Source organism: Thunnus maccoyii, chromosome 14 (genome assembly GCF_910596095.1).
Source record: "Thunnus maccoyii chromosome 14, fThuMac1.1, whole genome shotgun sequence".
NCBI classification, from domain to species: Eukaryota; Metazoa; Chordata; class Actinopteri; order Scombriformes; family Scombridae; genus Thunnus; species Thunnus maccoyii.
The window spans coordinates 23,996,087-24,008,800 of NC_056546.1; the positions used below are offsets into that span (position 1 = coordinate 23,996,087).

General features: G+C 38.3%; 1 protein-coding gene across 6 annotated transcripts in view; it reads left to right on the forward strand.

Moving 5' to 3' along the window:
- The window catches only part of LOC121911611 (rab11 family-interacting protein 2), a 108,922-nt gene that overhangs the window by 15,090 nt on the left and 81,118 nt on the right, over positions 1-12,714 (forward strand). For 4 of the 6 annotated variants that reach the window (XR_006099905.1, XR_006099908.1, XR_006099907.1 and 1 more), the window contains exons 7-9: positions 4,473-4,556; positions 5,760-5,822; positions 6,435-6,553. The gene's annotated coding sequence lies outside the window, so the exon portion shown is untranslated. Of the gene's footprint in view, positions 1-4,472; positions 4,557-5,759; positions 5,823-6,434; positions 6,554-7,476; positions 8,750-12,714 lie in introns of those variants that run through there. The other 2 variants (XR_006099909.1, XR_006099910.1) reach the window with 2 other exon arrangements.

Genomic DNA, 12,714 nt, shown 5'->3' on the forward strand with positions numbered 1-12,714 from the left:
CTGTATGATACCAAATCACAGCTGAGACAAAGTGCTACACTGCATCTGTGGAATGTCAACCGTCAAAAACACTTTTTAAAATTTAACTTTTCATGAATGTCGCCCCACTCAGAAACTTTTTTTTTTCAATGTACTAATTATTATAATTTTGTGCTGCTGTGAAAGTAGTTATTTCATCTGAAGGTATGTGATCTCTTTTTTTTTTTGGACTTCAAGCCAAAATCTCCTGTTACTGAATGTATTTTGGTTGGCTTTGAAATACTGAATTCTGAAATGTATAATGATATACACTAACAAGGCCATTGAACCTCGCTTGCCTTTAAAGTATTTGGTGTATCCAAAGAGATCATTTCATTTGGATGTTTTCTTTTTTAATCTCCCTTTTGTTTAGTCGGACACAACTCAGACGTGATTATGAACATGCAGTTGTTGTTTGTATATACTGTTTTGTGGGCTGATGGGACACAGATGTTGAGGTGAATTGAATTTGTATTGGGAAAAAAAAAGTTGTCTGATCTCCACATAGTTTGGAAAGCCAAAAAAATGTGACCTTTTAGAAACATGAGTATTATGTGATACTAATTAGGAAGCTATGTGGATAAGAATCTGTTTTCCATTGTGGAAAAGCTTCTCACTTATTGCCTTCCTACATGTGTTGAAGTGTAAACTCTCTGTCTCCTCATGTTACAGGCTTTACCAACTGCTTTAACTAGTCTGTATTGGTAGTTAGCCAGTTTTCATGGACCTTGACAAGCTCGTAATGCTTCCATTGTACATACTGTATACAGTAGTCACTTTGTAATATCACTACAACTCACTTTTTTGCACATTTTCTTGTGCTCCAAAATGTTTTGAAAATGTGTTTGCTTGGGATTTATTCTGTCTAAGCTTCAGGAAAAGGTGGATACAATTCCAGAGGAGGAGATAAAACTGTAAGACTAAAGAAAATTATTCACCACTCATCTCTCATTTGAGCTAAACTGACATTAGCAAAGTATGATTTAATAGTAGCACTCAGGCTTCTTTATTGTTTTATTACTCATTTTTGGCATTTTTATAGTTATAGATTATTTCTCTCCAAGCAAAGCAAATCTATAGATTCCTACCAGAGATATTTTGGTGTATAGGTCATGTTGTTCTTCGGTGATACTCCGTCAGAGTATGAAACAGGTGATTTACACTCATGTCCACAATGTGCACTGTGCACCAATGGGACACAGCATCTGCTTTGCTTGAATGATGAAATAACAACATAAGATAACGTCTGAGAAACATTACATGTTGAACACATTTGGAACGGGAGGTTATTCAGTTCAAAGGAAAAATGACGGGTGAGTAATTCAAATTAATTAATTTTGCCTGTCATTTTTTTTATTTTAGCTTGATTGCTACATTTGCTTTATGCTATAATATAATTTGGTGCTTTGGTGGATGTCAGACTGAAACACATAAATCTAAATGAAAAGCATTTTCAAATCATTTTCCAGCACAACAGTGTAAAGGGGTACAATGCAAAAAAAGAAAAAGAAAAAAAAAGATTATACTTCTTCCTTGCCTCTTTGCATAATATTGTCATCCAATTAAAGTCATTTTTGAATATGCAAAGCACTCAAAATGCTTGGAGGTAAAATTTCCTTTACATTTTGGCCGTGGCCACGTGTCATCATGTGAGTTTATACAGATTGTTTCACACACGTGTTAAAGTATGTATGTAAGTAAGTATGGGTGATTGTCCGGCCCATCCTGTAAAACAGTGCAAACACATGTGTTTTTTTCCCCCCATGTTGACGAAGCATGCATTGAACCTTTTGATGAAGATGACATAAAGCTCGAGTCGGATCTCACAATCCTCCTCTGGCAGTCTTTTAAGTCTTCTACTGATAATATGATGCTGCTTGCCATAGGCCACATACAGCTGCCAGACACTAAGACTTAAGCTCCGGCTAAATCCCCTGACGGTGCTTGTAATGTGGCACACAGTTTTGAAGGAAATGATGACTGTGTTTATAAAAGATCTTGCCAGTTATCAAAGCGTCATTGAGTTTACAGAATTCTATGGAGCCCGGTGCACAGGGGCCAACGCAATTATACATAGCATGAGTTGAGTTTAGTGACCCAACATGGCGGAGACCTAAAATGACATTTTCATACTAATGTTAGGCAGACAGACTGATGGTCTACTTCTGGAGGTAATAAATGTATACCAGGGCTCCCAGTTTATTCAGCCACATGCCTTGTAATGTAATAACAAAATAGTAAATTGGTGCGTTTGGATTCTTGTCATTTCTGCATGTCAATCACAGGTTTTGATGATGTACAATTTTATATTGTTACCTAATCATATGGCATATTTCTCATCAGGTACATCAGCCTTTATAACACAACCTTATTGTAATGTATTTAACTCACAATGTGTACAGTGTGTAAACTGATTAACAAGTGTACCTTCCTGAGAGGTGGAAGGTAAATTAGCTTTTCCCTTTTTAATATTTTCCCATAATGGCCGATATGCAAGACTTTTAAACTTGGATGTTTGGGGACTAGAATGTATGGCTTTTTATTATTGTAGCTCTGGAAACACTTTGGGGTTTAACTGATCGGTATTATGGCAACAGTGTAATGCTGTTGATGGTGACTGTATGTGAAGTGCCAACAAAAGCACTAATTCATAAGAATTTGATGCATTTCTTAATGTTGACCCTTCCTCCATGTGCTATTCTGTACAGTTTTGTTTTGTTTTTTTCCACAGTTTGAAACATGAACTTTTAGATAACATCATCACCATCATTATAATCAAATTCAAATGTTCCACTGGGTGTAGTTTGAAAGGCACAAGCAAGATTGTGTTGTCCTTTTCAATAAACTCACTGTAAATGAAACTTGCTGTTGTATTGGGAGTTTTTTTTAAACACTTTAACTGCAAATGAAATTAGTATTGTAATGCATTCCCTTATATTTTGCAGCTGATCTGGTTAATCAAACTTTGTGGTGTAAATCTTCCATAAAGTGGATCTCTAAGCTTGCTTCTTTTGCTGAACACCTGTCCCATCTTTCTTATGGATAAATTAAAAGCCATTCTCAATTAATCTGATCTCTCTAGGCTGTTAAACCATGATTAGAGTTTTTAATTGTGCTGATTTGTGTCAAGCTTTTGTTTTCTCCCTGCTCAAAGCAGCTCTTCCTTTTGTTCTTGAGAAATTCCCATGCCTCCCTGGCAAATGAGAGAAGTGGCATCGTTTGACAACTGAGTAGCAAGATTGCTTGTTAAAACACCACTCTAATTTGCCTATGTGTGCAACAAGACTGTGTGAAATCTTTTGGGACAAGAAACACTTGTGTTGTTTACTACTTGATGCTTTTGTTGGTCGGTTTGCTTCTCCGTCACCCCGCAGGTTAAAACATGACCTTTCTCCTGTCACCTCAATCTAGTTCCTGAAGAGGTGCACCTCACAGTGCGGCAGCTGCCACTGCACACCACAGCGCCGCGTTAGATGGGACGATGGAAGATGCATAGCAGCGGTAACCAAGGACACCAAGAAAATAGACTTACTTACAACATAATGCCTTTAATGAAACAACCTTACAGGTGACTTAAAACGTGACAAAACCACCTGTGCTGACTGAATAATTAGGTTAAATCTTCTTTATATGAGGCTATAAAGTAAAATTTAAATGTAGCCATACTCATAAAGTTAATTTCAAGTTAATTCTGTCTGGTGACAGCATTAGCAGCATGCATCATGATTAATATTTTATCATCTGTGTTAACTTACAGTCTACCTTGGAAGCCACTGAACACAAATAAGTGTGTAATTGGGCTTTATGTAGGTGTCACCTGTTGTATTCATAAGCTAATTGGCATACTCATTGTCATCCTTACACACTCATCAACAGATTGAATTTCACAGATCCCAGCTTTTGTATGGCAGCGGCACGTGTCATCTGAGTGCTTCCAAGATTAAAGCCCATTAGTTCGTTGTGCATTATATCATATTGCTGTAATTTGAGGAAATATCCGACAAATGTGTTATGTAAGATTCTGTGGGTGCAGGAGAGCCCAAGCGTGCCAGAGACGGGGCCACCCACAGGTCACCTGCAACCTCCTTTAAATATGGATGGGCGTCATAGCAAGGATCAGTGTCACCCCGCACGCGTCTGTGAATGGAAGTGCCTAAGGCAATCATGGAGAAACTTATATGAGGAGAAATTCAGCAGATGGATGAGGTGTTTTTAGAGGAAAAAGCAGACCTATTTGGGCAGCTGGCCTGAACTTGTTGGATGATCGGGGGCCAGATGTCAAGGTTAACCCCTCAAACTCCCCAGAGTATTAGACCCCACCCAGTCCTCCAACGCAGGACTCTTTGTTGGATAGTTAGCTAATCTGAATAGGTGCTTGAGATAAATCAGGTGTCAAACGTGCTGCAGATCCCAGTGTTGTGCATTGTATTGAAGGTATTGTCTCCCTCTGATAGCTGCCACGCGTCTGGTATCAGGTGAACAAAGCCAGATGACAACCAGAGGAAAGAGAGAATGTCAACACCAAACATCAAACAAGGGTGAAGGATACAGGCTGCAACTCATTTAGCTACAAAGGAGATATGTATATATCAATAAATAAATCAAATTTATCATGTAATACTAAAAATAACATAACACTCACCTCTCCAAATTACAAATCTTCTGAATCCTGTTTTCATTATTACAAATGGAAAGCATTTTCTATCACACTGTCACAGCTTTTTTATAAAAAGTACACATTCAAACATTCAAGGTAGAAACAAATACCATCAATCCAGTGAATTACTGTAAACAAAGTTAACAAGAGCTATTGGTAATTTTTTGAGAGCATCTGAATATACTGTGAAGCCCTCTGTATGAAGCATGTATCTTTTCTAAATTTACCTCAGTTTTCTCAATCATGCTGTAAAAATAAGTTTTTTCATAGTCATTTTTAGTTCTATTTGTGTGAACAATTTTCTGGAACTAAAATTGAGAGCTGGAGTGTAAAGTCACTACATTAGTTACATTAGAAAGAGGTTTCAGTTTCAGTGTTGTGACAAACAGCTCAGTCCTTCACTTGGTTTGTGTAAATACCATGTTGTTCCTGCTAAAGGTGTTCAGGTTTGTATTAGCTTGAGTTATAGTTTCTTATCCTCTTACTTCTTACATTTTCTGGAGTATCATAGTTTCCTTAAGTATCCTATGTGGCGTTTTAAGTGTTAGCTTATAGCTTGTTAATTGTTAATTAGCTAATGTCCATCAAACAGCTAATGTTAGCTGAGCTGCATGGCAAGTTAGCAACACAGAAACTATACACTAATGTTACATAAGCTACTTTAATGTAACGCACTACCTTTACAATAACTTTTAACAATGGCTTTTGACACAAATATTTTTAAATTTATATGTCAAATTTTTGGGTTAGCGGTAAGAAGTAAGTTAGCTAAACAACATAAAACTTGAAGTAACGTTACCTTCAGCAGTCATTTTGAAAATGCTATTAAATGACATTAATGTCACAAATTTTTCATAACACCACACAGTGTATATTAACAGTGAAATGTGAATTGTCTTATGTTCTCATTGTGTTATTGAATGGAGGACTTAAGATAACCTGTTGTTAAACAGAAGGGAAAAACAAATTTGAACAGTGGTTAATGACTTTAATTTTAGCTACTTGTACACAAGTAACATTGAAGATTAGTCCCTTTTTATCCAGTAATTTCACTTGTACACTTGTAAATTTTGTGCTCCTGCAGGCCTGGCTGTTTCTGGGGAACAGGTCAAGCTCATAGGACCACAGTCTTTCTTCAGTAAAGCTGGTGAGCGACTGGCCTCATTATCACTGTCTGAGCAGCACGTGCCTGGGACTTATCACCTAAAAGCTAGGAAACATGAGCTGTCAGCAGACCATAGGTTTGCATTTAGTCATTTTTAGACTGTAATTGGCACCACAAAGAGCTTGTAAAGGGATCACTGTCGTGGGAAAGCCGCATGAAACTCTTAAGTGACCATCTCATCTTGTTATTAACAACGATGAAGAATTACACATAATCATGATCAAGCAGATTATTGCCATTACACAGTAAAACCTATGTTTTGTTAATAACGATTCTGAGTTGAACTGTATTTACCCTAAAACAGTTTTCTTTGTGTGTGGAAGAAGGTTTAATTGCTCCCATTAAAAAAAAAATCAGTCAATGTGTGTATTGTTATCGCTGTGGGTTATTATGCTAAGTTCACTTTTTAACTATGATTTGTGATCTTCTCAGCGGGCTAGCCCAGCAGCAGGCAGGCCACTCACTGCTTACGTCAAGTGCAGTTGTAGTTTGCAGTGGATAGATCACATTAGAACTTCACTGCAATAGCTCAGTAAAGCCATGCTAAAACTAGAGTAATACAATCAATCAATCAGTCATCTCCTGACTTCACAGCACAGGAGAGCTCTGCTGGAATGCTGCTAAGCTGCAGATGTACCAGCCAAATTACTCCAGAGGGGAATTACCAGGCCATAAATCCAGACGTCAGGAGGACGGCTGTAGCCTATTTCACGGTAAAAAAATCCATGCAACTTGTTTCCATTACCTTCATAAAGAATGTCTCGCTGTGCAGGGCTCAAACTTATCGCTGCCGACAGATCTAAACATGTTCGCATCCAAACACGGCCTCCAATCACACGGACTTTAGACAAAACATCAGGAGAAACTGCTGTAGTGCTTCACCATGTCCTGACAGGTCCTTAAAAATGAATGATCTGTGACTGTGACATGACAAACTGTAAGAGAAACTAACAATCATCTCCAGATCATTTATAATCTTCTGTAAATATGTGGCATGCTGCAGCCTGCAGGTTTTACCTTTCGATAGATATAAGCTTAGTTATCATTAAGTGGTGTATGTAATGGCTCATTCAGACTAAACATTTCATCCTCAGGTGTTACCTACATTTAAAGATCCATCATCATTACATGTTTGTTATCAGATCTAATGGTTTTAGCGAAACACCGGATCCTTTCACCTATTTTATTTGTACAATTCTCCTGTAAGTAGCAGGCAAACAACAGACATACAGTCTAGTCAACACGACACAGTAACCACTGGCATCAGATTGTTGGCAGGTACGGGGCTTCATTATTGCTAATTAAGATGGTTAAATATGCTGTCTGGCACTTGACTTGTCGTTTGCAATGGGCCATTTTTTCCATCAAACTCAAAAAGCGCCAAGGTAGACAAGGTGAGGGCACGAGTGCTGGTAGTGATGCTGCAGTGTGTACTCTGTGGGCACACTTCAGCTCAGCTGGCATACATCTGACTGACGCCTTCGGGTGCCAGCAGCTAAACAAGCCCAGGTTTGAGGGGAGAGTGTTGTATGTTTGGGCTGAGCTCAGCAAAGTCTGCCAATGTCTTTGAGTGTCTGGCTTCACGGTCTCTCATACAGAGCTCCTTGTTGAGCTGCGCTCTCTGGTCATCTTTCAGATGATGGCAGTGGACATTTTACAGTAGGAGGCACCGCCAGGAGGATGTGACTTCACAGCACGCTATACTAAAAGAAGATATTTAACCTGTTGCTTACATGAATCCACTTGTTGTTTTTGGCTTAGTTATCAGAGAGTTAACATCTTCCTCAATTTAGCTGGATGTTGTTGCTTACATGCCTTCTTAATGAAAACAACTAATTTAAAAATATTACTTTTGAAACGGAAAACCAGAATGTGCAGTATATATAAAAAGGGCTTTGTTTGATTGAGCTGTGCTAAGAAACTTTATGTATTGGTGGCACCAAATTGTTATATGCAAATTTTGAACATCAGCACCCAGAAATCAAGTACGTCTCAGAAAAGCACACAAAAGTCTACCATCTAATCTGTCTAAATGTTCATATCACTTCCCTAAATATGATTGAGTTCAGGGCAAACCTACTGCATCCCAATAAGAAAGGGTCGGGGCGCTCCTCTGTACTGCGCATGTTTACATGCAAATGTTGCCAATGGCAGGTGTAATAGGTTTGGAATTTGTTAGATATTCAACATGGTGAAAACATACAATGAGTATGCTTAGCTTTTTTTTTTAACAAACATACCCTGGTTAATGTGCTGCAGGTAGGAGCAGTTAGACAAAGGTTGCTGTGACCTTCTGGTTACAATCATACTTCTTCTCACTGCTAACTTCATATGGGAAATGCTTTCAGATGCCACTGCAGAATCTCCTATAAATTATTCATGACAATAATGTCTATGGTAGTTATGTGGAAAGCATCAGAGTGTGGTTACCAGTCAAGCCACTTGCTGACCACTCTTTTGTTTTGTTTTGTTTTGTTTTGTGAGGAGATGAGTTGCTTTGCTGGTAGTGATGGAGATATTCCTGTTTCTAAAGCGGCATTAGCAGTTCATCATGCCAGGAATGACGAGTGCAGACTCAGCAAACCTATGATGGAATTTGATATGTGTGCTTATTTATTTTGATCAAACCTGACAATACTCAGAGGTAAACTGGTTGTTGATCGTATTTTGCTGTAATGTTGTGTTAGTAGGATTGAGTATAACATTTAACATCTGTTACTGTTTCTACCAAATAGTTTAGGGTTGTGGTGCTTAATTGATCTAAAAAATAAATTCCTCTGCAGCTATTTTGAATATCAATGGATTGTTTCTGTCACTTTTCACACGGAAATGCCAAAGATTCTCAAATTCCAGCCTCTCAGTAGCGAAGATTTTCTGCTTTTGTTTGTCTTATGTGATAGTAAACTGACTATTTTTGAGTTTTGGACTGTTGATAAAATTAAACAAGTAATCTGATGGCATCACCATGGGATTTAGAAATCATTACATACATTTTTTACTATATTTGGATATTATATAGGCCAAATTGGTTGATTGAGAAAGTAATTGACTTATTACTTGATAATAAAAATAATCTTTAGTTGCAGCCCTAACCTGTTTGTCTGTTTGTTAGCTGTAATGCCATCCATGGGTACTGTAACCAAAATCATATAAATAATTAATCATCTGGTTAAAAGATATAGTTAAAAAATACCAAGATCTAAAAAGTATATTGTAAAAATGTGGCTTAAAACGAGATAAAAAGTCAGTTTATGACAGTTTCTGGTAGACAACCACTTTGCTGATACATGCACAAAGGGAATGGATCGTTACCTTAATTAAAATTACAGATTTCTCTCGGTTTGAACATTGTCGGAAATGTTTGGTATAGTGTAAGTACACAAGTCAACAAAATATATAACATATGTCTGGTTGATTTTAGACATTTTAATGCAGAAAAGTTACATATTGGGCCTTTAAATTGGGCTTAATTTAAAAGGACTGCACACCCTGCGTGCACACACACAGATGGTTTGACTTGATTTCGGATGATTAGAGCTTTCCTTAGCAGTGAGTGTTTTTGTATGACAGATGTATGTGTTATTAAGTGCAATTTTGAGGGGGGAAAAACAGCAATCTCTTGAGTAGCCTTGTTGTAGTTCCAGTAGCTTTCCCAACACTGACACTAGTTTTCTACCCTTTATTTTCTGTATGATCCATACCAAGCAATTTGAAAATATGTTATTACCAGGCAGCTCCCAGGCGTGAATGTAAACATGCGCAACCTTTCTTCATTCTGAAGATACCACAGTAGATATTGTTCTGCAAATATAATGTGTTCTCACAGCTTGTGTGCTAACATAAAATGAAAAACATAAGTGTTACGGTATGTTTTTGTCTAGTGTTCAGTCTGCTACCCTCATTTTGCCACAGGCGATAAGATTTTTGCTGTGCATCAATGCCATGATCCATGATTTCCGAATACACAATCCTATATTTCTGCCCAATAATTTAGATTTTGGCTTGCATGTCTTTTAGTGTGTGTGAATCCTCTAATAAAACTTGTGTGACAAGCACATTACTGTAAATGAGGGTCACTGAACAAAGCCAGTTATTCCTCTGCGGTGACTAATTAAGAAAAAGAACAATTAGCCAATTGACCAATTAATAACAATCCTCTAATCTACAAAAAAATGATCAGCAGTAAAGATCTATTGGTGTTTCTTTGTTGTGAGAAGAGAAGCTCCATGGGCGTTCTGCACCAGACGAGACTTAAAAGGTCTTTAATCTAATTAATCTGAGATAAATAATGGTTTATGCTATTATAAAATAGCTCATAGAGAGGATTACAATACCATAAAATAAAAAGTAATAAGTTTTAATGAAGGGAATTCAAATATCTTTTTCCCTGGCTTCAGTCATCATTCCTTCTCTCTCTCCTTTTCTTTCTTCAGCTCTATCAGCACAGTTCCTTGTAATCCACAACCATTTCTATATGAACTGTGTGCAGTGTCTCAGTGCTTTATACCCTGCTTTACCTTCACACTAAAAATACTTTTCCACTTGACCTTTTTTTACCGATTAATACAATGCTTTATATACATATAAACTTGTCCTCAGCCAGCAAAGCTTTACTTTAAAAAATCAGGTCTTATATAAACCTTATGTTACAGAAAACTAACATCCCTGACTTCATGATCCTCACGGCATGGCTTCGAGCCAACAAGGTTTGTTTTTCAAATATAAGTTCACTGCAAATAATTATGAAACACTTCTCCAAACAGCTCAGGGTATGTGACCGACACTGTGCTGTTGGCCATATGGACTATCATCATTAGGACTTTGCATGTTCTTTTTCCAGCCTCCAACATTATGGAATGTCTCCACTGTTTTCAAAGTGTCACATAGCTGCATGAAGACCTATCAAGCCTTGGCTGGTGAGGAGCTAGCTAGCCTCCACGGACTCCTTTGTAGGGGGGTAAAATACTTGCAATTTGCAAGTGAGATGAGTTGTCAAGCTTTGGAGACTTGTGCAGGTGGCTCAATTTGTCTCCCTGTTTTGATATAGCTGAGGCAGTGAGTATTGGCAAAGTGTTGGTAAAGCTCTACAAGTCTTTGTGAGTTCAACGAGTGCTGCAATTAATTACGTCGCCCAAGTTTTGACACACATAACATTATGCTGTCAGTCCCTCAGAGGAATGACGTTGATGCCTTTATCCCTTGGAGGTAATTGCCGGCTGTCTGTGACTCTTCACGCCAACAGAAAGAAAGAGAGATGGTCAGACGTGTTTGATAAAACTTAGATTAGGCATCCACAAAACAGTAGTCTGATACATCAAGGAAACAAGAAAATAAAAGGCTTGACTTCCCTTTACATGCAAGCGATGCATCCACTTAAGGGTTGTTAAGTCTGTGGAAAGACAAACAAATGAGACATTAAAGCAATAATCCATGACATTTTCATATAAATAAATGTCTGCTTTGTAGCTCTCTGACACAACTACTATAATGAAATCATGAATCAGCTTCAAGGAACAATGTGGATTAGGTCTTTGCAGGGAAATTATTTGGGCACAAAGTAGGTGATGTGTTTTTAGTAAATAACAGTTTCTTTAGAATAAATAGAAAAATAACTTGAGTAGTTATTTATCAGCATTAGAGCTGAAATCAAATGTGAGGATTTGCTGCTTTTCTTTGTTTTATATGAAATTAAATATCTGGGTTTTAGACTGTTATGCGGGGAAAAAAAAGCAATTTGAAGACCTTCTGCTTTAGGAAACGGTGATGGTTATTTTTCACTATTCTCTGACATTCTGACGAAATCGATGAATCGAGGGAATAATCAAGTGTTTGGACTGTTTTCGGCCTGACTAGCCTTAGGAAGAGGAGATGGGCGTTTTGAGGAGACAGCAGTCGTCGAGAAGTTGTTAGGCTAGGTGGTGGTTCGTCTGGCGGTACGAGTTTGGAACATGCAGTCCCCTCTCCTCGAGCGGTGAACCAGAACCAAGTGGAGTGAGGCTGTCGGGCCACAAGAGCGCCATTGTTCTTCACATTAATCAAACTGAGGAAGGGCAGGTAGCATTTCCCTAGCCCACCCCACACGCACACCCTGCCAACCTCCATGAATGGACTGCTTTTTTAGCTGGCAGCGATTGGCCATCGGAGCTCAGAGAGGATGTGTGTCTGTTTAATTAGTGTGATGAGCTCAGCGGAGTTTATGTGCAGTGTCGGACACCAGGTATTAACCCCTCGAGTTTGACCCTGCGAGGGGGGCGGTCGACCTCAATCTTGACATCTCTTTCTTTCCACTGTTCTCGCTTTCCTTCTCTTCATTAGAAAAAGACAGATTAGACAGGGAAAAGCAGACTGGAAGAGGGGGAGATGGGTCTCAAAGTCCGCCTTGGTTTTTCACCAACCACTCTTTGTAGGCTTGCCTTCAGATGAGGGGAATAATTACTGAAATGATACTTCTAATGATGCTGTCATTAGGATGTTGAGTTGCGGTCTGATGCAATGCTACAAGCTGCCGCCTCTCTGCTCTGAACACATGGAGCTTCCCAGAATTTTAAAAAAAGCTTTTCACTCTTAATAGTATCATGTATAGACACAGACATATGTTTGGGTTATGTGATTCCTTTGACGGTTTGAAGTGCAAAAGTAACCGTTGCCAATGTGACTTAAATCATCTCAAAGTTATTAAAATTAACCTCCAAGATAAAGGAATCGTCTAGATAGTGAAAGACACATTCAAACCCCATAATTAGAGCTGTGGTCTCCTTCACTTTGTACCATAAACAGCCTTATAAATGACATACCGTAGATCATTTACTGGCAGCTGCCTTACATACGCTTCGGCTGAGAGAGTGCAACGTGTTAACATCACCCAGGGGCACTG